Source organism: Choloepus didactylus, chromosome 4, assembly GCF_015220235.1.
Source record: "Choloepus didactylus isolate mChoDid1 chromosome 4, mChoDid1.pri, whole genome shotgun sequence".
NCBI lineage: Eukaryota > Metazoa > Chordata > Mammalia > Pilosa > Megalonychidae > Choloepus > Choloepus didactylus.
Genome location: NC_051310.1, coordinates 60056535 through 60082355, shown reverse-complemented (window position 1 = coordinate 60082355; position 25821 = coordinate 60056535). Strand labels below are relative to the sequence as shown.

The following is a 25821-nucleotide window of genomic DNA, read 5'->3' as shown; positions in this document are numbered from 1 at the left end:
ACTGTTATGGCCCATAATCTTTATGTGGTAGCAAGAACATCTTAATGTAAAAACTCACCACAGAATTTATACTTTTGCTTATCTAGTGTTAAAGCATAATTAGATGTGACTGAATTTAAAGCACTTCTTCTGGGTACCTTAGTACCTTCGTATGTTTGGTTTTACTTACTTTGAAATGGATAATTCTCTGAATGTAGAAAAGTTGCCAGTCTAAGAAGAGAAGTTCATGTGATAAGTCATCCAGAATTATTTAAAATAACTTTTCCTAACTATCATATGAAAGGTATTCGCTTATTATTATTATTATTATTATTATTATTATTATTATTATTAAAGGCCTAAATTTAAAAGCTGCATGGAGTCAGAATTCTCTAGGAATACTACAGAGAGACATGTTCAGATACATTCCTATAAAGATAAATAAAATATAAGATACTACATTATGTGTATCATATTATACTATTATGTAGTTCTTAGTCTTCCTGATAACTAGGCTCATTTTTGTTTTTTGACTTCTCTAACAGTATACAGTAGTGGCCATTTCTTTTATTCAATCAACAGATGTCTTTTGAGCATCTACCTCTTCTACCTTAAAACTGATCTTGTTTCTTGCTATTCACAAGATCATTTCCCTAAGACTCAGACTTTGCTTCTCTTTTATTCCTTTTTATTCTTCCTTCCTTCCTCTACATAGTCTCTGCTAATTAGACGCTCCATAATATGTCTAAACTAAATTTTTCCTTCCTTATTTCCAGCCAACACACAGTACTCTTTGCTGCCCCTATTTCCCTTGAATGTTTCAGATTTCTGGAATGCCTTTTTCTTTCCCAGAGCCCTATGCCTGTCTGTCTATATCTTGCTTAACTTTAAAGGCCCAACTCAAATGTTTCCCCTTTTTGCAAACTTAGTTTTCTCCCTTCTCTCTCATCTCCAAACAAAAATCCAGAAATAGTACTGTATTTGAATTCTCTTAAAATTTTATTTATTACTCTCTTGGGATACTTCCCAGTTTTGCTATGTAGCATTTGTGTGTACATGTCCCATTTTTCTCTCTGAGCTATTAGAAGTCAGATCTACTTAATATTCACATCTCCCATGGTGCCTCACACTTGGGGGTCAATAAACACTAATTTGAATGATGACCTACAAATAATTATTTCTATCTAGTTCTGTAGCTCAGCTACCTTTTGGATATTTTCACCAGCCCAAATACCTCCTTCTGTTCCCACCTGCAAACTGCATCTTTCTATATTGTTCTGGTTTTGTCAGTGTCATTGTTCTCCCATTGATTCAGACTCATGTTTAAAGTACTCTGATTCTTCCTTCATTCCTTGTTTCCTGACACAAACTCCTATCATCCTTTTCATTTAAAACTATTCTTCTATCCATTTTTCTCCATTTGAGCAGCTTCACAGGAAAATAAATCTAATGAGCATAACTATCAGTAGCTACTATGCACCATACTCTGTTCTAGTTGATCTTCACATTATCTCACAATAATTAGATTTTTCAAAATAAAAAAAAAAAAGGAGAGAGCAAGATGGTGGCATAGAGAGGTGTGGAGTTTGGATAGTCCCCTGGAGCAGCTAATAAATAACCAGGAACAACTAGAAAATGATCTGGAATAACTGCTGGGGGAGAAATGTAACTGTCCACACATAGTACACCAACCTGGATTGGGTGGAATGGCTGAGATCACAGCATAAAAGCTGTGAGTAAAAACTGCAGAATGGCACCAGGAGCCCCCTCCACCAATAGCAGGCTGAGCTACAGAACCTCGCTGTGGGAAAAAGCAGCATTACCAGAGGGAGCAAACATAGCACAACCTAGCTCCAGCTGGGGTTTTAATTAACAAATGTGGACTGCTGAATACAAGCTGCAAACATAGACAAACCCCTAACAAGCAGCAAAGTACCCTGAGATCGCTTCCAGTGAAGAGGAGGTGGGGCTGACAGAAAGAAAAAAAAAAAAAAATGTAGTTAAAAAAAAGGAGGAAAAATACAGAGGCTTTTAGAGATGACTGACCTTAGCCAGAAAATGCCTGTCCCTTGGGAAAGGGAGCCCGGAAGACGAGGTGCTCTCTCTGACTCATGGGTGAAACTGGAAGCTGTGGACTGGCTCTGAAAGGGGGCTTTCTTTCTCTGTGGAGAGAGCCTCAGCCATTTTCAGTTCACAGCACTCTGACCCATATAGGGGTGGAGTTAACAGAGTCAGAGAAACATGGGAGTAATTCAGATGCAGAAGATAACTCCCTAGGGATATATCTTCCCTAAGAGCAAGGAAGTAGGGCCCAGCTCTAGTGCCAGCCCTTCCTTTAGAACTCAGACCCCAGGGCCTGTGGGAAAACAGTCAAATCAGAAACAACCTAAACTGAAAATTAAAGGAGCCACACCTCTTTACACCAGTCAGGAACAACAGGCTGACAGGTGCCACCTGCTGAGCAGGTTAGGAAAAGCACAATGGCTAGAGGCCTCACAGGAAAGTCTACCAATCTTCTAAAACACACACTCAGGGAAACTTGGCATAGAATATAGCCCCATTCTGAGACCTGAGCCTGTTCTGGTCTGGGAAAATCTGATTGGGCTTACCAAGGAATCCAGATGCGTAGACAACAGAAAACTACAAATTACACTAGGAAAAACAAGGATACGACCCATCAAAGGAACAAACTTATACTTCAGCTGAGATACAGGAATTGAAACAACTAATGCTAAATCAATTCAAAAAAGTTTATGGAAGATATGGCAAAAGAAATGAAGAGTATAAAGAAAACACTGGGTGAACATAAGGTAGAAATCCAAAGTTTGAAAAAACAACTGGCAGAATCTATGGAAATGAAAAGCACAACATAAGACATGAAAAATACAATGGAGACATACAACAGCAGATCTCAAGAGGCAGAAGAAAACACTCAGGAACTGGAGGACAAGATACTTCAAATCCTACACACAAAAGAACAGATAGGGAAAAGAATGGAAAAATTTGAGCAACGTCTTAGGGAATTGAATGACAACATGAAGCACATGAAAGTACATGACATGGGTGTCCCAGAAGGAAAGAGAAGGGAAAAGGGGCAGAAGCAATACTAGAGGAAATAATCAATGAAAATTTCCCATCTCTTATAAAAGACACAAAATTAGGATCCAAGAAGCGCAGCATACCCCAACAGAATAGATCTGAATAGGCCTACACCAAGACACTGAATAATCAGATTATCAAATGTCAAAGAGCAAATCCTGAAAGCAGCAAGAGGAAAGCGATCCATCACATACAAAGGAAGCTTGATAAGACTATGTGCGGATATCTCAGTAGAAACCATGGAGGCAAGAAGGAAGTGGTGTGATATATTTAAGATACTGAAAGAGAAAAACCGCCAACCAAGAATCCTATATCCAGCAAAAGTGTCCTTCAAATATGAAGGAGAGCTCAAAATATTTCCTGAGAAACAGACAATGAGAGACTTTGTGAACTAGACACCTGCCCTACAGGAAATACTAAAAGGAGCACTACAGACAGATAGGAAAAGACAGGAAGGAGAGGTTTGGAACACAGTTTTGGGTGATGGTAGCACACCCAGAAGATGTGAGTATGGTTGAAAGAGGGAGGTTAGGAGCATGTGGGACACCAGAAGGAAAGAGGAAAGATAAAGACTGGGACTGTATAACTCAGTGAAACCTGGAGTGCTCAACAATTGTGATAAAATGTACAAATATGTTTTTACATGAGGGAGAACAAATGAATGTCATTACCTTGCAAGGTGTTAAAAATGGGGTGGTATTGGGGAAAAAAATAAAATCAGTGCAAACTAGAGACTATAGTTAACAGAAACATTATATTATGCTTTCTTTAATGTAACAAAGGCAATATACCAAAGCTAAATGTCTATAAGAGGGGGATATAAGGGAGGAGTATGGGACTCTTGGCATTGGTGATGTTGTCTGACTCTTTTGTTGTACTTTAATTCTATCTTTCCTTTTGTTGCTTTTAGGTGTCTTTTTTTTCTTTCTTTCTTTTTCTTTTGTCTCTCTACTTCTTTGATGCTTCCTTCTTCTTTGTGGAAGATATGGAGATGTCCTTATATAGATAGTGGTGATGGTGGAGAATGTGTAAATACATGATTATACAGGGAACCATTGATTGTTCACTTAGGACAGAATGTATGGTGGATGAACAAAACCGTCTTAAAAAGAACGGGTTGATGAAGAAAACTTGAGGGCACTATATTGAGTGAAATAAGTCTGACACATAAGGACAAATACTGTATGGTCTCACTGATATGAACTAATTATAATATGTAAACTCATAGACATGAAATATAAGTTACCAGGATGTAGAACGAGGCTAATGGGAAGCAGTTGCTTATTATGAGCAAAATGTTTGACTAGGTTGAACTTAAGTGTGTGGAAATGGACAGAGGTGACAGTAGCACATTATTGTGAGAATAACTAACAGTGCTGAATGGTGTGTGAATGTGGTAGAAAGGGGAAGCTTAGGGTCACGTATGTCACCAGAAGGAAAGTTGGAGGTTAAAATATGGGAACGTATAGAACAGTGAATCTTGTGGTGGACAATGTCTGTGATTAACTGTACAAATATTAGAAATCTCTTTCATGAACTAGAATAAATGTATGGCACTATAACTAGAAGTTAATAATAGAGGGGTATATAGAGAAAAAATATACCTATTGCAAACTATATACTACAGTTAGTAGTATTCTAACATTCTTTCATCAACAGTAACAAATGTACTATACCAATACTATGAGTCAGTAATGGAGGGGGTGGTGGTTAGGAGTATGGGAGGATTTGAGTTTTCTTTTTTGCTTTTATTTCTTTTCTGGAGTAATGAAAATGTTCTAAAAATTGAAAAAAAAAAATTGTGATGGATGCATGGCTGTATCATGGTACCTTGGCCAATTGATTGTGCACTTTGGATGATTGTATGGTATGTGAACAATCTCAATAAAATTGAATTTTAAAAAAAAAATTAAAATTTTTAAAAAAAGAAGCTTAAGAAGCAGAGGCATTGCGGCTTGTAGGCCTTAATATTACCTGGCTCCTGTCTGTCTTTCTAATCTCACCTCCTACCACTCTCCTTTTCTCTATTCCAGCCACATGGGCTTTTTTCCCCCCTGAGTTCCTCACCATGAAACACACAGCAACCCATATAGCTTTTGTATATATTGTTCCCTTTGCCTAAATTGAACTTCCTACAGGTAGACATATGATGGCTTCTTTGCATTCAGGTATCAGCTCAGAGGTCACTTTTTCAAAGTTGCTTTCCCTAGCTAAGATTATCCCTCCCGATGCAATTACTATATCATCATAGCATTTGTCAGTAGCTGAAATTATGTGTTCATTTGTTTGCACATTTACTTCTGCTTCTTTGTCCTAAAGTATAAACTCTAAACATAGTTCCTTTGTCTGAATATTCATTTTCTGACCCTTTTGTCTAAAATAATGCCTGGCATATAGTAGGTGGTCAAAAAATATTTTTTTTTTATAAACAGAGGTTCTTTATAACCATGAATTGACCCCATTTGCATCACTCTATGTTTACTTAATAATCTTTTAGGATATGCATTTTTAAATAGTAATCTGGATGAATGTTTCTTTGTATGCTTATTAATGGCATTATTTCACATATATTCTTAATAGATTTTGCCATACTACTTTCTAAAAGAACAAGCCATTTTATAATGCGATCATCAGTGTATATAAACATGTGCTTCATTTCCTCTGCTCCATCTGTATTTGGATTCAAATTTTATTTATTTAGATTATTTTAATTAATGTGTCTTCAAAGTTTTAATTTAAATTTATTTAACCGATATGCATATATATTTCCATATAGAGATTTACTATCTACACTTATAGAACAGAATCTGGATATTTGTTCTTTATATATTTGACACTTATATTTTCTATTTGTATTAAAATATATTACCTTTGTTAAGAATTATAGTCTTCACAATTAATAGTCTTGTGTATGTTTAGTTAAACGATTTTTAAACTTATTAAATCCTTCTCAGCAAGTATTGATATTGCTACAATTTTGTTTTTACTGTTTATTCTACAAATACAGTAAATTATTTGACTAGATTTCCTTCTGTTCCTTGAATTCCTGGAATAAACCCTATTTTACCATTTCTTTTAATGTTTTATATTTCTGTTACTATGATATTATATAAGGTGTGTTAACCTAGATGTAACCAATCTTTTTCTTTTTTGGTTTTAGAGTATAAACATTTATCTCATAAACTGAGATGAATAACATATACTATGCAGTTCAGCAAAGTAGTTAGATTACCTAGGTTTGACATAGAGCTCTACCATTTATTAACTGTATGACTTTGGTATTTCAACCTCTCTGTCCTTCCCTAAACTGGAGATAGGTAAGTAAGTATCTCCACAGTGGTGTTGCAAGGATAAAATGATCATTTGTGGGAAATGATAGTATACTTCCCGGCACTAAGAAATAAAAGGTTGCTGCTGTTATCTTCACCATCATATTTCAACTTTAAAAATTTTGAACAGATTTTTCCATTGTCCTTTTGGTAGAATCCTGTATTTTGGTAAATGTTCTTGTTTTTATCTTGTTTTTCCCATTACTCTTCTATTCATATGCAGGTTTTATTGCCATCAGATTTGTCCTATAGTTATATAGGCAGGTATCCATTTGAACCTTATTACTCAAAAGTATTCCTTCTGATTGTTAAAAAGAACTTTGTATTATGAAAAAATATGATTTAAAAAATGAAAAATCAACCACAGTGTCACCTCTGACACTTAACTGTATTTGGACTCAATGTAAATATAATTTTATATCCTGCTTTTCCCCTTAGACTAGTAAAGCATTTTCTCATGCTATTAAAAACTCTTTATAAGCCTGAATAACATTCCGTCCTATGGATATATGCCAAAATTTAACTCTTGTGTTACTGATAGACCTCCGAGTAGTTTTCAAAAAGAATACCAGCCTCCATATTGTTCATTTTCTTCAAAATCAGTTTTGTGTTGCCTTTTTTTTAAAATAAGAATGAGTTAGGAGTCTAATAATTACATCTAGACCTCTCCACCCCAGTCTCTGTACAGAGGACTTAATTATCTTTCATGTTATTTTTTTATTACTTTTTAAAATTCTTTTCTTTTAGCAATTGGAATAGTGTCATGATTTGGTTCTCTTTTTCAAAATAGCAACATTTAACTTGCTTTTTAAATACTAGTTATCGTCAATTTGCATAGTTCATTTCTGCTCTTTCATTTTTTTCTTCTTACACATTTAACATTGTTATTTTGTTCCATGTTGTGTTCTGTCATAGAACATTGATTTATTATTTTGTACACTAATATAGGTATTTAGAGCAATATGTTTTCTTAAATGCTGGTTTGGCAGCTTACCATAATCTTTGATATGCTGTGAAAATATTCCTGATTTAAAAATAAAGAAAATTTTCTGTTTGACTGTCAGCTATGTCTCAAGCATTATATATTTACACATTGATGTGAATTAGATATTATCTCTATCCACAGGTCTTCCTTCAGCTCACCCCATTGGAGGACAGTCTAAAATTCAGACGTCTTTCCTCTTTGGGCCCAAATTCAATAAGAAGTTATCAGTTTTTCCCTCTGTTTGATTGTCCATGCATATTTATCTGGCCTAATAAAGAATTTAGGATATCTGACGTGTTCTTGTCAGAGAAAATAAACTCTCAGCTGTCAAATTCAAAAGCTTAATTGGCAGAAAGATTACCTGAAGGATGTGCAGTCTGTCCAGTTCCCTATCTATTCTACATTTGATCCTCAGCTCAATCCAAATCATTGTGGTTTTTTACTAAGACTGCATTATATCCTGGGTAGAATTGTCTTCTCACACCTCTTTTTTTACCTTATGCTTTGGCCTACATCAAGAAATGATTTAAGAAAAATTTATCCTTAAAGTCACTATTTTATGATGTTGAGAATAGTGTCTGCACAGTGGCCCCATAAAAGATCTTTTTCTCAGATTCCATACCAGGAAAAACAGTGTTGATTAAACCCTTTCCTCTGGCACTGTGTTGTTCAGAGCATATATGTGACTCTCCTCTTACCAATCATTGATAACCTTATGATAATGCATTTTCTGTTCTGGCTCTACCTCTAGTTTCTGGCTCTATCTCATTTTCTTACCTTTTCCCTCCACACATTCCTATGTTTATTTCTTACCTTGTGCATATCTCTATATCTGCTTCAAATTCTTTTTTCACAATAAGGATGGTATAAATAAAAATGGAATTGGATATGTCTGTATCTCTTTTTTCAGGTATATATATTTTAAAAATTAATATGGAAAAAATCTTAAGTAACAGACAGCATGTCATAATGATTAAAAGCTGGAAAACTGGGACTAGAGATGTGCCAGTTTGAATATATTATGTCCCCCAAAACACCATTATCTTTCATGTAATCTTGTGGGGCAGACATATTAGTGGAGATTAAGTTGGAATGTTTGGATTAGATTGTTTCCATGGAAATGTGCCCCACCCAACTGTGGGTGATAACTCTGATTGGATAATTTCCATGAAGATGTGGCCCCGCCCATTCAGCATGGGACTTGATTAGTTGACTGGAGCATTATATAAGCTCAGACAGAAGGAGCGGGCTTGCTACAGACAAGAGGGACACTGAAGAATACATAGGAGCTGAGAGAGGAACTGCAGTTCACAGAGACATTTTGGAGATGGCCTTTGAAAGCAGACTTTTGCTTCGGAGAAGCTAAGAGAGGACAAACACCCCAAGAGCAACTGAGAGTGAGATTTTGGAGAGAAGTTGAAGCCTAGAGAGGAATGTCCTGGGAGAAATCCATTTTGAAACCAGAACTTGCAGCAGACGCCAGCCACATGCCTTCCCAGCTAACGGAGGTTTTCTGTACACCATTGGCCATCGTCCAGTGAAAGTACCCAATTGTTGATGCGTTACCTTGGACACTTTATGGCCTTAAGACTGTAACTGTGTAACCAAATAAACCCCCTTTAGAAAAGCCAATCCATTTCTGGTATTTTGCAAGAAGGCAGCATTAGCAAACTGGAACAGATTTTGGTACCAGAAGTGGGGTGCTGGCGCTGCTGAGTTTGCAAATACCAAACATGTGGGAACGGCTTTTTAAATGGATAAGGGGAAGATTCTGGAAGAACTGTGAGGAGCTTGATAGAAAAGGCCTAAACTGCTTTGAAGAGACTGTGGAAATATCAACTCTAAAGACTTCTGATGAGGCCTTGAGCAGAAATGATGAATGTGTTGTTGCACACTGGAAGGAAGGTGATCCTTGTTTTAAAGTGGCAGAGAATTTGGCAGAATTGAGTCCAGGTGTTGGATGGAAGGCAGAATTTGAAAGCGACACCTGGGATATTTAGCTGATGAGATCTCCAAGCAAAATATAGAAGTAGCCTGGCTTTCACTTGCAGCTTATAGTAAAATGCGAAGGGACAGAGATAAGCTGAGAGAAGAACTCTTGGTTTCAAAGAAACCAGAAACTGATGGCCTGAAAAACTCTGGGCTTCCAGGGGCTGAAACCCCAGAAGCTACAGCCCAATGTGAGGATGTAACCAAACATGGAACCCAGCCGTCATTTCAATACAAGCCAAGATTGGAGAAGGAGTTAAGCAGAAAGGATTTGGGGAAAGTCCTACTGTCTGATGGCTTTGACCCCTGTGTGCTTCATGCAAAGCCAACAGAATTTTTGCAAGCTCTTTACAGACAGAGCCACTGCTGGTTGAGACTGGAGGAGACACACCAGGAACAAATTGAAGGAAAAATTTCTTCAAAGATGGAGCATGGAGGTTGAGGTCTGAGTCAAGAGGTCTCAGGCTGGAAGAGTGGAGTGGCCCACATGCATGGAAAGGGTGAGTTTGCCCCAGAGGTCGAGGGTGGGCCTTCCACCTCAATGTTCAGGAAAGGTGTTACCACCTCAGGCCTCAAAAAGGGTGGAGCACATTCCCAGAGGACTGGGGAGAGCCTGGCCGCCACCCGGCTGTTCTGAAGGGGTTGAGCATGTGCCCTGAAGGTGGAAGAGAATCCAGATGCTGCCCAAAGTTTGAGGAGGGTGGGGCTGAGAAGGTGATCTCCCCAGTGTGTGGATATGTTGGAATACTCACCTCAGCATTTGGAGAGGAAAGGGCTGCCACAAAGGCCGTTAGGAAGACTTAGACTCCTGCTCTCTCAAGCCCCAAGGATAAAACGTCATTCTATAAATGACTCTCAGACTTTGAAATCTAACGGAGTTTGCCCTTCAGGTTTTAGGAACTGTTTTGGTCCTGTTAACCCCGTTTTCCTTTCAGTTTTTCCTTATGGCAGTGGGAGCATTTACCCTATGACTGTTCCTCCTTTGTATATTGTAAGTACACAACTTGTTCTAAGTTTCACAGGTCCACAGCTAGAGGGCAATAATGCTTTTGGACGGACCATGCCTGTAACTGATTTTGAAGGGATCTTGAACTTAACTATTGTTGCTGAACTGATTTAAGTTTCTGTGATATTGTTGTGGGATGAATGTGTTTTGTATATGGAAAGATCATGTCATTTTGCTGTCCAGGGGGTGGAATGTGCCAGTTTGAATATATTATGTCCCCCGCAACACCATTATCTTTGATGTAATCTTGTGGGGCAGACAAGATTGTGGAGATTACATTGGAATGTTTGGATTAGGTTGTTTCCATGGAAATGTGCCCCACCCAATTGTGGGTGATAGCTCTGATTGGATAATTTCCATGGAGGTGTGGCCCTGCCAATTCAGCATGGGACTTGATTAGTTGACTGGAGCATTATATAAGCTCAGACAGAAGGAGCGGTCTTCCTACAGCCAAGAGGGACACTTGGAAGAATGCACAGGAGCTGAGAGAGGAACTACAATTTACAGAGAGACATTTTGGAGATGGCCTTTGAAAGCAGACTTTTGCTTCGGAGAAGCTAAGAGAGGACAAACGCCTCAAGAGCAACTGAGAGTGACATTTTGGAGAGAAGCTGAAGCCTAGAGAGGAACGTCCTGGGAGAAATCCATTTTGAAACCAGAACTTGGAGCAGACACCAACCACATGCCTTCTGGATGCCATTGGGAATCGTCCAGTGAAAGTACCTGATTGTTGATGCATTACCTCGGACACTTTATGGCCTTAAGGCTGTAACTGTGTAACCAAATAAACCCCCTTTATAAAAGCCAATCCATTTCTGGTATTTTGCAAGAAGGCAGCATTAGCAAACCCGAACAGGTGATATAGATGTGAATCCCAGTTCTGCTGCTTATTAGCTGTGTGACCTTGGACAATTATCTTAGCATCCCTAAGCTTCCCTTCTCTGATTTGTAAAATGGAGATAATGATAGTATTGATATCATGGGTTGTTATGAGAATAGTAGTGCCTAGCCTATAAGTTTCTTGTAAGGATTAAATGAAAATGCGTGTAAAGTGCTTAGTATAATGCCTAGCTGTTAGAAAGTACTAATAAATTTAGCTATTATGGTCTAAAGGGGATGGTAACCTAGCTTCAGTGAATCCCTGAGTACCTGAAATTGTTGGCAAAATGTTTATGCACATTTATCTGGGGAGGGGTCCTATATATTTAATCAAATTCTCAAAAGGATCAATGACCCCCAAAAGTAAGAATACTGAAGGATAGCATTTCTATTTTGAATATTTAAATTAATTTTAATTTTACTTGACTCTACCTTACTTATGTACCGTTCTATCCTGATTTTGTTGGCTAAATCTTTAAGATTTTGACAAAGATTGAAATCTCCAATAGATTATATTTTGTCAAGTATTTAACTAGTTTTTCCTACAAAATTCAGGAAGAAATGCTGTTGAAATGTTGTAATGGCCTTTTTAATTGTGGGTTTTTTGTTATGAAATCTATTGTATCTTTTACTACAATCTTAGTTTTTTTTGCATAATAGAGAATTTTGTATATTGCTAACATTTCAAGTGTGTCTCATTAACTTAGACAAATACTATGGAGTTTGCTTTCTGTTAGTTAACACCCCTTTTTATAGGATAGCTCATATTGACATGATTAATTGTTAATATTCATCTTTTTCTCCCACTACGATTTTTTTAATTGCTGTTTGCTTTGCCTTCTTTTGTGTGATTTCTGTGGAATGTTTGAATTTATTTTTTATCAACATTATAACTTTCACTACTAAAATGCATACTGATTGAACTATTTTTATTCTAAAATCCTTTCAATTTCAGAAAAAAATAAAGGATTTAAAAATGAGGCATATCATTTTTAAAGGAAAAAATAATTCTCAGCATAAAAAGGCCAAACACAATGGTAGATATTTCATCCCTGGGATAGAAAGTTGGGGTTCTGTATATGAAGGAGCACTCAAAGGCAGGGCAAATAAAAGTTAAGCTTTTAGTCTTACATTTCTGGCACGGACAGGCACAATTTTATATATGCACAATTTTAAATTTATGTCTCCCAACCTAGTCATGCATTTACAAATAATGAATTTTACCTCTCCCTTTAATTCCTAACAGTTTTAATTACTATCAATGAACACCTTTCTATCCCAAGTTTACTCAATCCTTGATCCTTTTTGTTTAATGTATTGGGGTAGAAGGCATCATCAGCATCTTACCTTTGTATGGCTTACAGCAACATTCAACCAAACTGTATTTCTGGTCTTCCATGAAGCCCAGTTAATACCCATAGAGTGGTGTTTGTGGTAATTTAGGCCACAATTAAAGAAACAGTTTAAAATACTACAAATGTTTCTCTTCCATCACCCTAAATATGACTTAAGCAGAATTTGGAGAGGATGTTGGTGGAGAGATGGAGACTGCATCACCTTTCATAGGTGTGATCGCCCCCTTCCTAATATTCTGTTTATAATTTCTCTCTTCAGTTACTGAGTTTACTTTTTCCATCTTAAATTGTGGAGCTTCTTTAGTTTGCTGCCTTAGCTACTCCAGTTCTTATGCTCCAAGTCTCATTTCTTATGCTATTGTTGAGCTGACTCTGAGCAATTAATCCCTGCTTACAACCTTGGGTTTATATCTTATCTATTCCTAAATTCAAGTAAGCTTTTTCCTATACTTCTAAACCCTTTTGTGTACCAGCCAGCATTTTCAGAATTTTTTTTATTTTTCCATGGCTAGAAGTTCCACCCAGTAAAAGCCATCTACTCCTTAATGCTAGGGTCACAGGAGCCAGAGATTTAATTTTATTTTGTCTTAGTATCTGAGACTATTTTTGAAACTGTTTATTAGGCCTTATGATTATTCTAGTTTGCTAATGCTGCCAGAATGCAAAACATCAGAAATGGATTGGCTTTTATAAAGGGGTTTATTTGGTTACACAGTTGCAGTCTTAAGGCCATAAAGTGTCCAAGGTAATGCATCAGCAATTGGGTATCTTCACTAGAGGATGGCCAATGACATCGGGAAATCCTCTGTTAGCTGAGAAGGCACGTGGCTGGTATCTGCTCCAAATTCTGGTTTCAAAATGGCTTTCTCCCAGGACGTTCTCTCTAGGCTGCAGCTCCTCTTCAAAATGTCACTCTCAGTTGCTCTTGGGGCATTTGTCCTCTCTTAGCTTCTCTGGAGCAAGGGTCTGCTTTCATTGGCCGTCTTCAAACTGTCTGTCATCTGCAGCTCCTGTGCTTTCTTCAAAGTGTACCTCTTGGCTGTAGCAAGCTGGCTCCTTCTGTGAGCTAATCAAGGCCCATGCTGAATGGGCGGGGCCACACCTCCATGGAAATTATCCAATCAGTTATCACCCGCAGTTGGGTGGGACACATTTCCATGGAAACAACCTAAACCAAACTTCCAACTTAATCCCCACTAATATGTCTGCCCCCACAAGATTGCATCAAAGAACATGGTTTTTCTGGAGGACATAATATATACAAACTGGTACAATTATGAAATCATATTTTTAAGTTTACTGATTGATACTGCTTTATTTTCTTATTTTTAATGCTTAGTTTGGGATTTTGATTTCAAAATGGAAATAGCATTTTTTAGATGGTTTGGAAAATATGTGCAGGGTTCTGCTTCTGTTAATGACTAAGTAGCTCCTAATGGATGATCCTTTCACAGATAGAAATGATAAATTCTGGACAAAACGTAAAAAGTATCTGAAGGCACTGGAGAGCAACCAGTTGAAGAAGGAAAATAAAATTGAGTCAGTTTCCTGTTTTTTACAGCTTCTAAACTGAGAGAAGGTCCTGTCTTCTTTGGAACAACCAAAAACTTGGAGAGAAACCCATTTACTGTCTTAAAGAACCAGAGATAAAGTTCAGAGTAATGGCCATGGATGGAAAATGAGAGGGAATTCTCGTGACAGAAAGAGCCTGATAGGAGAAACCTCAGATTCTGTTTATAAACCCTGGCCAATTTTTATCTGACACCTGAACTACACATGTGCTGGACAGACTCCAAACAGCACCATTAAGGATAACAGAAATGAAAATTGCTATCCATGCAAGGGAGACAGTTTGGGATTTGGGTCCAGCTAAGTTAATTGTTTGCTAAACCAAAAAAATCAATACTTTTCAGAGGAATATAACAGAATCCAGAATCCCTAAAATATATCATTTACAAAGACCGGAGCACAATCCAAAGGTACTAGATATATGAAGAAACAGGAAAAATAAAACTCAAAAAACAGTCAATGAAGATAAATCCCCCTAGATGACCTAGATGTTGGATTTTTCAGACAAAGATTTTAAAATATACTGAAGGATGAAAAGGAAAATACACTTGGGTGAATTAATAAATAGGACATCTCAAGAGAAAAAGGAACTATAAAAAAGAATGAAACAAATTCTAGAACCAAAAATACAGTATGTAAAATTAAAAATTCAATAGTTGGGATTAATGGCATATAGGAATTAAAAGAAGAGTCAGTGAACTTAAAGATACATCAATAGAAACTGTCCAATCTGAAGAACAGAGAGTGGGAAAAGTATTATAATAAAATGGACAGAAACTCAGGGACTAATTATGTTTAATTGGTGTCCCCAAAGGAAAAGGAGAAAATAAGTTTGGAAAAATGATTTAAAGAAATAAAGACCTGAATTTTCCAAATTTGTGAAAGACATACATTTAGAGTTTCAAGAAGTTCAGCAAACCCAATTGGAATTAATATAGAGAAAACCTCATCAAGGTTCATCTTAGTCAAAGTGCTTGAAACTGAAGATAAAAAGAAAATCTTGAAAGCAGACAGAGAAAAATGGCTCATTACTATTCAAATGATCACTCACTTCTCATCAAAAATAGCTGATTTGGGCATTACAAAAGCAGACCTTGACAAGCTGTCCACTTAAATGGTACCTGTTGGTCAGAAAAGAAGGAATTTATTTAAAGATTGTGATCATGTAAAATTACAGTACTCAACACTTCTAGCAAAATATTTTTTTGAAAAATAAACTAAATGCCTTTAAAAAAAAAAAAAATAGCTGAGGCCAGAAGACATGCAAACAATATCTTTAAAATGTTGAAATTGAAAAGCTCCCAGTGCCACAATCTATATCCAGTGAAAATATTCTTACAGAATGACAGCAAAATAAAAATATTTTCAGATAAAAGAAAACTAATAGGGTTAGCTTCCAACAGACAAACTTGTGCTACAAAAATTCTAAGAAAATTCTTCAGGCTGAAGGAAAATAAAACCAGCTTGACTTTCAGCTCTTCAAGAAGGAATGAAGAACAACAAAAATAGTAAATCTGTAGGTAAATATAATTTCTTAATTTATTTAAAACACATATGACTGTGCAAAGCAAAAATTATGTTGTGAGGTTTACATATGTAGATGTACTATACAATTCTATATAATTTATAGCAACTGTAACATAAAGGACAGGAGGTAAATGGACCTATAGAGTTACAAAGTTCTTAACATTTTTCATTAAATGGTAGGATATTAATTGTTACTTACACCATGAAAAGTGAAGGTTATATATTGTTATCCCTAGAGTGTGGTTCTCAAACTTTTGGGTCGTAAGACCCCATTATACTTGTAAAAGTTATTGAGGACTTCAAAGAGCTTTTATTTTTTATCCATTTGATTTTTATCCATTTATTTACATGGATTATATCTATTGACGTATACCATATTAGAATTAAAATTGAGAAATTATAAAAACATTCATGTATAAATTCATTTTAAATGGCAATAGTAAACCTGTTACATACTAACATAACATGTTTTTATGAAAAATAATCATATTTTGCAAAATAAAAAAAATAAGATTGGCATTATTTTACATTTTGCAAATCTCTTTAATCTCTGACTTTTTAGAAGACAGCAGTATTCTCATATCTACTTCTGCATTCAGTCAGTTGCAATATTTTGTTTAGGATGAAGCATATGAAGAAAATCCATCCTCAGACATATATGTAGTTGGAAAATAAAGAAGAATTTTAATAACCTTTTCAGATCATTGTGGATATTCTTCTTTAATGCTACACCAAAACTCAGAAGTGGAGGTTTCTTAAGGTTAGTTACCATATGGAATCTAAAACCGTATCAGTGAACTTTTTTATTCTCCATTGGCCTATTGCAAACTTTGAGTGATTTTTGAATATTATGCATTGATCTTTTGGAAAATAGTACTTCACAGAGTTATGCATATCTTCAAAATGTTGATATATTTAATTAGACGATATCCGAAAATCACATTTGTTAATATCACCACCAATCTCATCATGAAAGTAAGTTTTGGGAATCGGCCATTCTTACAATGATGGATACAAAGTTTCAAAAATTCTAATTTTCACTTAAAAGATCAAATTTCATGATTGGCAATAAATACTGTCATATTTTACTTCGAAGTGACAGGCTTTTTGGTTTTTTTTGTTTTTTTTTTTTATGTATGCCCAGTAACCAAGTCTGATAACTATAGTTTGTCTGTTGGCTATTTATTCTCTCAATTTCATGGTGTTCCATGAAAAAAGTGACTAGTTCAGCTCACAACTTCATCAAACAAGTGCTTTTCCTCAGAATAAGCATTGTCCTTCAGTAGGCTGTATAATTGCTTTAGGTGCACTTCTCATTTCATCACACAGAATATTAAAGAGACATACTCTAAGGTTGATATTTAGTAAATATTTTCACTGCCTCATCAAGGATATTTTAAGTGAAACACACTTTTCTTTTTTAACTGGGAGTACATGGCAGTGAAGAATATAATCACTCCCCCATACAATTTAGTACCAACTCCATGATTTGTGCTAAGACCCAGCAGTTTACCCACTATTATTTTTGTGCCATTAGTGAAAATGTCAACAGAATGTGTCCATAATAAACAATAAGATTCAAAAAAAGTTACTTAACACTTTGAATATTTGTACCACCTGTGGTTTCTTGTCAGCATTGATGTAACAGAATTATCTTCTTTGTTGATTAGTTGGTACTGACACCAGACAAATAAAGTAAAATAGCACATCCTGCTACAGATATAGATACATTAATATGTAAGGCAAAAATACAAGTCTGTAGACAAGATATTAAATGTTACTTAATTTTTTAGTTAAATCTTTAAATCAGTGAATTTCTGTTTTATTGGAAAATGGAGATGCCAAGATTTCTTTTACTGACTTTCCATCCAGCAACCGTTCAGCAATGTCAACTCGCTGACTTTACCAGTCTCTGAGCTATTGTATGTGCTTTTCCAGCCAATGAAATATCATAACTTAGCCTGTAAGGTGCTTCAGTGGCTTTTTCATTTCTAGTTTGGAAAATTATAACAACTTTTGGTATTTAAAGCGTTCACCATACCTACATTTAAATTTGCAATTCCTTTTGCTTTAATCTCTGAATGATTGAGCTCAATATGACGCTGCAGCTTAACTGACACCATTTTGCTATTCAAAAGTGTTCTGCTGCAGAGACATAACGAGGTAAATTATTAACATAAACAAAACCTACTAAAAGAGAGCTTTCCTTATATTTTTATTTCTTATTTATGGTTTCATCCAATTTCTTTGAAGTAAATTCTTCTCTTTGTTGAGTTAGAGAGTTCTCTGACACTTTCCTTTTCTTTAGCACCTTTAGAGGTAAACAGAGAAGCTGTGTGTGGAGAAAGAGCTTTTAATTTCCCTTTTTAAAGTCAATGATCCATTCTTAAATATGAAAAATATTATAACATCTTCATTTTAGAGCAAAATATTGTTAGATTTAAAATAAGTTTTATATCAAATTTTAAAATTTAGAAAAATTTTTGGAAAAAATCCTTAAATATTGCAAAACAAGTCAGTAAAAAAGTGTAGTTATTCTTGTATTTCCACACAGGTCCAAAGAAATGTTCAGAATTTCAAAAAATGATTTATTGGATGAAAATGAGGTATCAGTGAGTATAGCAGATATAGCAAAAGAAAACTGGCAAGAATCCAGTAAAAGTACAGAGAACAGAGTTCATCTCTGAAAATGCACGTATTTATACCCTAATTCTATTACTTCAGAAATTCAAGAAAAACAATCATAATAGATGCAGAGTGATTACATCATCACAAAAACCTGTAGCCTCTGGGAAACTCTGCTATATACTCGTGAGAGAAAGAGCAAAAAAGACATTACATTCATGAGAGAAAGAGCAAGAAAGACAAGTTACATCTTAGCATTTTTTAAAATAATTTAGAATTTAAAAGAGTTCTGGGACCTTTAGGGTCCCCAACCCACACTTTAAGGATTGCTGCTCTAGAGCAACTGCTAGGAAAAAAAAAAAAAAAATGCAGAAAAATGTAGCTAAAAATCCAATAGATACATTAGAATGTAATTCTAAAAAATATTCAGTTAACCCAAAAGAAGGTAAGAAATGATGGATAGAGGAACAACAAACAATAGCAAAACACAAGAGAGGCAAGCAGAAAACAAAACGTAAAATGTAAGGTCTAAATCCACATACATCACTAATTACATTAAATGTGAATGAACTAAACAGTCTGTTAAAATGAATAAAAAAGCAAGACCCATATGCTACCTTCAAGAAATATACTTAAATATAAGACACATATAGGTAGAAAAAATGGAAATAAATAATACTATGCTGTCAATAAGCATAAGAAGGCTGGAGTGGCTCTAAGAGATAAAGCATACTTGAAGACAGAGTATTACTAGATATAAGGAGAGGTATTTCATCAGGAAAACAAATGTTTGCATGAAGAAAATAATTGTAAGAAATAAAGGAAAAAACTGACAAATCCACCATGATAGTTGGAAATTTTAACATCCCAGCCTTGGCAGTTGACAGAATGATAAAACAAGAAGTCAGTAGACATAGAAAATCTGAACCGTCCTATCAACCCCCTAGAGCTAACTGACACAGAACAATTGCAGAATACATTTCTTTTCACTTGCGCATGGAAATAGTCATCAAATAAATCATACAATGGACCATGAAACAAGCATCAGTGTATTCAAAAGGAATGTAATCAAACAGAATGTTCTCTGGCCACAGTGCAATTAAATATCAATAACAATATATCTACAAAACTCCCAAATACTTGGAAATTAAGCGAAATAATTCTACAGCCATGGTTAAAGAAGAAATCACAAGGTAAATTGAAATATTTCAGACTGAAGGATAATGAAAAACAATATGTTAAAATTTGTGGGATGCAGCTTGAAGAGAAAATTATGGCTTTAAATGCATGGTGAAGAAGAAAGATATAAAATTAGTGACCTACCCCCATCTGCAGAAATCCATGTCATGTAACTATGTCACCTTAGGCACGACATTTTTTTTGTCAAGGCTGTCTGGTTTATATTTGTAAAATGAGGCTGTGTGCCAGTTTGAATGATTATGTCCCCCAAAATGCCATTATCTTTGATGCAATCTTGTGTGGGCAGATGTATTAGTGTTGATGAGACTAATTCTTTGATTGAGTGTTTCCATGGAGATGTGACCCACCCAGTGTAGGTGATAACTCTGATTGCATAATTTCCATGGAGGTGTGGCCCTGCCCATTCAGCGTGGGCTTTGATTAGTTTACTAGAGCACTGTATAAGATCAGACAGAAGGAGAGAGCTTGCTACAGCCAAGAGGGACACTTGAAGAATATACAGGAGCTGAGAAAGGAGCTGCAACTTACAGAGACATTTTAGTGACAGCCTTTGAAAGCAGACTTTTGCTCCAGAGAAGCCAAGAGAGGACAAATGCCACAAGAGCAACTGAGAGTGACATTTTGAAGAGGAGCTGCAGCCTAGAGAGGAACGTTCTGGGAGAAAGCCATTTTGAAACCAGAACTTGGAGAAGATGCCAGCCACATGCATTGCCAGCTAACAGAGGTTTTTCAGACACCATTAGCCATCCTCCAGTGAAAGTACCCAATTGTTGATGACTTACCTTGGACACTTTATGGCCTTAAGACTGTAACTGTGTAACCAAATAAACCCCCTTTTATAAAAGCCAAAAAAAAAAAAAAAAAAATTTAGTAGCCTAAAGTTCAACTTTGAAAACTAAGAGGAAATTCTAAGGAGGGCTGGGTGGGGGTGGGTTTGTAAGCCCAAAGTAGGTAAAAGGGCTGAAATAATAAAGGTAAGAACAGAAATCAGTGAAACAAAACAGACAATAACAGAGAAATTAACAAAGCCAAAAGTTAATTCTTTTAATAGATCATCAGACTTGATCTACAGAAAAAAAACAGATTTCAAATACAAATTACCAATGCCATGAATGAAAGAGGGGATATCACTACAAATTTGTTGACATTAAAAGAAAAATGTGTGAATATTATAACAATTCTGATGATATATATGATAACTTAGGTGAAACAAATTCTTTAAAAATACAAGTTGTAAAAATTGATGCAAGATGGAATACAGAATCTGAGTAGCCCTATATTTATTAAAGAAATTGACTTTCTTGTCAAAGATTTTCCTCAAAGAAAACTTCAGACCCAGATGATTTCACTATTTAATTCTATCAAGTATTTAAAGAAAAATAACACCAGTATTAAACAAACTTTTAGAAAATAGAGGAAGAAGGAACACTTCCCAACATGTTTTGTGAGGTCAGCATTAGTATAATACCAAAACCTGGCAAAGATATTAGTAGAAAAAAATTAAATTACAGACCAATATCCCTCACACTGACAGCCACAAAATCTAAGCAACATATAAAAAGGACAATACTTCATGACCAAGAGAGGTTTATCCCAGTTATGTACCATTGGTTTAACATACAAAAATTAAACAATGTACCTCAGCACATTAAGAAAACAAAGGGGAAGAAAAACCACACAATTATTTCAATAGATGTAGAAAAGGCATTTGACCAAATTCAGCACCCTTCATGATTTAAAAAAAAAAAAGCAAATAGGGAATAGAAGTTTCTCAATCTGATAAAAGACATCTAAAAAAAAACTACAGTCATAATATACTTAAAATATTGAAGGCTTTGTCCTTAAGACTAGGAACAAGGGAAGGATGTCCACTCTTAACCATATCCATTCAATTTTGCAATAAGGCAAAAAAAAAAGGAAAGAAGAAACAAAAGTTATAAAATTGGAAATGGAATAAAACTGCATTTTAAAACTGGTTGCAGATAACATGATTGTTTATGAAGAAAGTTTTTAAGAGATCCGCTAAACATCTAGTACTAATAAGTGAATTTGGCAAGTTCTTAGTATGAAAGGCCAAAATACAAAAAATATATATATTTTAATTTACCAGCAGCCATCAATTCGAAAATGAAACTCAAAAACAAATTCCATTTACAATAGCGTCAAAAAATTTTCCAAAACACAAGCAATACCTCCACACTGAAAACTACAAAAGATTGGTGAGAGAAATTAAAGACCTAATTCAATGAAGAGATATCTTGTTCATGGATTGGAAGATGCAGATTTGTTAAGATCGCAATTCTCCCAAATTTATCTATAGATTCAGTGCAGTCTCAATCACAATTTCACAATGCTTTTTTATAAAAAATTAGAAATTGATTTTTATTCTAAAAGTTATATGGAAATGCAAAAGACCTAAACTTATCTAAAGCATCACTGGCCAATAGAACTTCCTGCAATGACGGGAATATTCTATATCTGCACTGTAGCCATGTGTAACTATTGAGCACTTGAAATGTGGCTAGTACAATGGAGGAACTGACCTTTTAAAGTTAATCTAATTTTAATTTTAATACTCACAAGTGGCTAGTGGCTACTGTATTGAAAAATGCAGAAAGTAACCTTGAAAAAGAGGGAGACATACTACATGACTTCAAAAATTAGTATAAAGCTACAATAACAAAGATAGGGTGCTAGTGGCATAAGAGTAGACAAATGGATCAATGGAATAGAATAGAGGGTCAAGAAAAATCAGTCCACACTTATATGGTCTTTTGATTTTTTGCTAAGATGCTAAAGCAGTCCAAAGGGGAAGGAAAATATTTTTTAACTAATGGTGCTGGAACAACTGGATATCCATATGGAATAAAATCACCTTCAAATTCTATCTCATACTGTACACAAAAATTAATTGAAGATGGATCATAGTCCTAAATGTAAATGAAAAAAGTCTAAAACTTCAAAAAGAAAACATGGGGCACCGTCTTTACAAATTGAATATAGACAAAGACTTCTTATGTCTTAGAAAGTAATATCCACAAAAGAATAAATTAATAAATTATACTTCATTAAAATTTAAAATTTGTCTTCAAAAAACATGACTAAGAAAATGCGTAGGCAAGTCACATACTTCAAGAAAATATTTGCAATACATATATATGACAAGGGACTGGTTTCTAGGATAACTAAATGTTTCCTGCAATTCAATAATTAAAAAATAATAATAACCCAACTTAAAAGAGGTCAAAAGATTTAAATAGACTCTTCAAAAAGAAGATATACATATGGCCAATAAGCACATGACAAAGTGCTCAAAAGTATAGACATGCATACTAAAATCAAAATAAGATACCACTACACACCCACCAAAATGGCGAAAATTAAAAAGATTCACAACCCTAAATGTGGGCTAGGATGTGGAATAACTGGAACTCTCATAATTTGTTGGAACTGTAAAATTTTACATCCATTTTGGAAAAAGATCTGACAGTTTTTAACGAAACTAAGTTTATGCCTACCATGTAACACAGCAATTCCACTCTTCAGTATTTACTCAAAAGAAATGAAAGCATATGTCCACAAAAGGTTCCTACAACAATATTCATAGATGCTTGATCATAATATCCAGAAGCTGGAAACAACCTGGCTGTCCATCAACAGAAAAAATGGATAAACAGACTGTTATATAAACAAATTATATAATCATATAGTAGAGTTAGGATGATTGTTCCAGTTTGCCTGAGACTGAGGAGTTTCCTGGAACATGCAACTTTCAGTGGTAAAACCAGGGAGAGTTGGTCACACTAATCAACAATAGAAAGACCAATCTACTGATACATCCAACACATGGATCCAACATCTCAAAAGCCTGCTAAGTGAATGAAACATCCAAAGGTTCATATTCTATAATTCCATTTATATGAAGCTCTAGAGTAGGCAGAATTAAGTTGTGGTAAAAATTAAAATCAGGATAGTATTTGCTTTGGGGGGCTGAGAGGGGCGATTCACTGGGAAGGGGTGTGAGGGAATTTTCTGGGGGAATGATGTTCTGTATTTTGATAGGGATTTGGGATACACAGATGTACACATTTGTCAAAACTCGTGGAGTGGTAACTTAAGGTTTCTGCATATGTGTATTCTAAAAATGCCCATAAAATTGTTTAGGAGTGAGATGTAAACTCTTCTTTACTGTCAAATGTGGACTTTTTAAAAAAAAGTGGTGTGTAGACATCAGGGATGGGAGAGAGGGAATCATTCTTTAAGGCTTGCTACTGATGGTATTGTTCACTCTTATTCAGTTTATATTAGGAAGATTTTCTATAACTTTGTGATAACTTCCCATGTTGTTGGATCCTTATTTTTTCTTGCATAGTCCTGTATCTTGCAAGATGCATCTTACTTGTTTTCTAAATTCATGAATTTCTTTCATTGTTACATGTATGTAAATTAACTTCAGTTTTTGCTTTATTAATTTCTTTGGTATTATTGATTCTTTGATCTTTTCTCACATTTTTTTTTAGTTTTCATAAAATTACAAGTTTAAGCAAAGTCTTTCCGTATTATAACATGTTTCTTTTTAGCCTACTTCAAAGCAGTGACTATAAACTTACTTGATTATTTTAGAGGATGGTAATGCTTTCAGCATTCTCACTGATTTCTGGTTCTTGTTGAATTACTTTTATTTGATAATATAGTACTTTTCAATTTGGATATGGATTAGTTTTAGATTAACTTTTTTATGGCAACGTTTTTTTGGATTCACAAAAATAAAACATGTTCAATGTAAAAAATTTTAGCCTTTATTTTTAAAAAGGTTTTAATTTTGCTAGAGCTTTATTTTCACACATACTTTTTTGGTATGGTAGTGGATTAGCTCAGAGGAGGTACTCTTATTACTATTCCAACATGTTTCAAAGCATCTTTCACCTTTTAGTCCCTTTTCCTCTCATGTACCTTTAAAATGTGTTGTTCTTATAAGGAAGTCAGTTATAATAATGGTTCTTAACCCTGTCAGACCCAAAGCACTCTTTTAGTAACATTTTTAATAACCTGTTTCTATCCTGAAATTAATAGATCATTTGACTTAACTATACACATAACTCCAAAAATTCAATGTAATACCCTAATTGTAATATAAAGGGGAAATAAAAGAAAGTAATTTATAAATAAAATAAGTATTTCAGTATGTAAATGTTTGAGCATGAGGCAATAGTCAGATGCTTGTAAATATACATAGAAACTGTGAGTGGGACAGCTACAAACACAAACTGTTACAGGTACGTTGCATTTGGTGACTTAAATACCACAGGCAGTGTTGCTATCAGTGTCGTGATTTTCTGAAATACTTGAATTATTCTTGATAAAGTTCTGAACAAAACCAAGTACAGATTTCTTTCAGATAATGGTTTATATGTGTTTCTGGAAATTTTGGCATATTTAAACCATGCAAGTATATACTTTGTTTATATGTAAAATCAGAGTTAGATTCTGGCTCAGATCATTAGAAACGGGTTTTTTATCTACTTGGATGTTCAGGAGGGCATTGAATGTTATGGAGATCACAGGACAACTCAGTGGAGAGGGCTTTCTAGCATCCCTGGACCTGTGCACTTAATGCCATCATTGCCTCTTAATCATTCTGACAACCAAAACACAAACTTCCAGAACACCTTTTTGGGTGTTTTATGCAATGGATCTTTTTTGCAATGGTGCCACTTCTCAGATTAATATTATTAATACATACAGTCAAATGCAGAATTAAAAAGAAAACCAACTTTTTTGAAATACAAACCCTAAGTTAAGAATCCTATAAGGAGTGATACCACCTCCCTCTCCAATATACACACTCCACTTGAGAACCACTAAGTTACAAGAGTTTTCTAAATGGTGAAACCCATAGTATTAAAATATTCAAAATATTATGGATTTGAAAGTGCATTTGGGTGCCTAGATTATTTTATCATCAACATAATGGCATCAGTAGATATCAACTCTTTAACAGAATCTAATAGAATAAAGCAGACAGCATAGGAGCTGTATTCCTATTCTTGTTTTGCATCTTATTGGAAATTTAATGTATCATATGGACTAACGAATGTTTCTATTTTCAGTCTTTTTCTCATTATGACTAAACTACCTGTCTGATTAATATTAATTAAAACTCAGATCTTTTGCTAACTTATTCATTCATATATTACTTATGGAAGTAAAGTAACTTGGGTAGAACAGAATCTTCTTCCAGCTGCCACTGGGCAAATTGGCGAAGAACTTACACATAAT

At 35.0% G+C, this 25821-nt stretch overlaps 1 protein-coding gene across 1 annotated transcript in view; it reads left to right on the top strand.

Moving 5' to 3' along the window:
• The window catches only part of GPR137C (G protein-coupled receptor 137C), a 77922-nt gene that overhangs the window by 46491 nt on the left and 5610 nt on the right, over positions 1-25821 (top strand). The window lies entirely within an intron of this gene.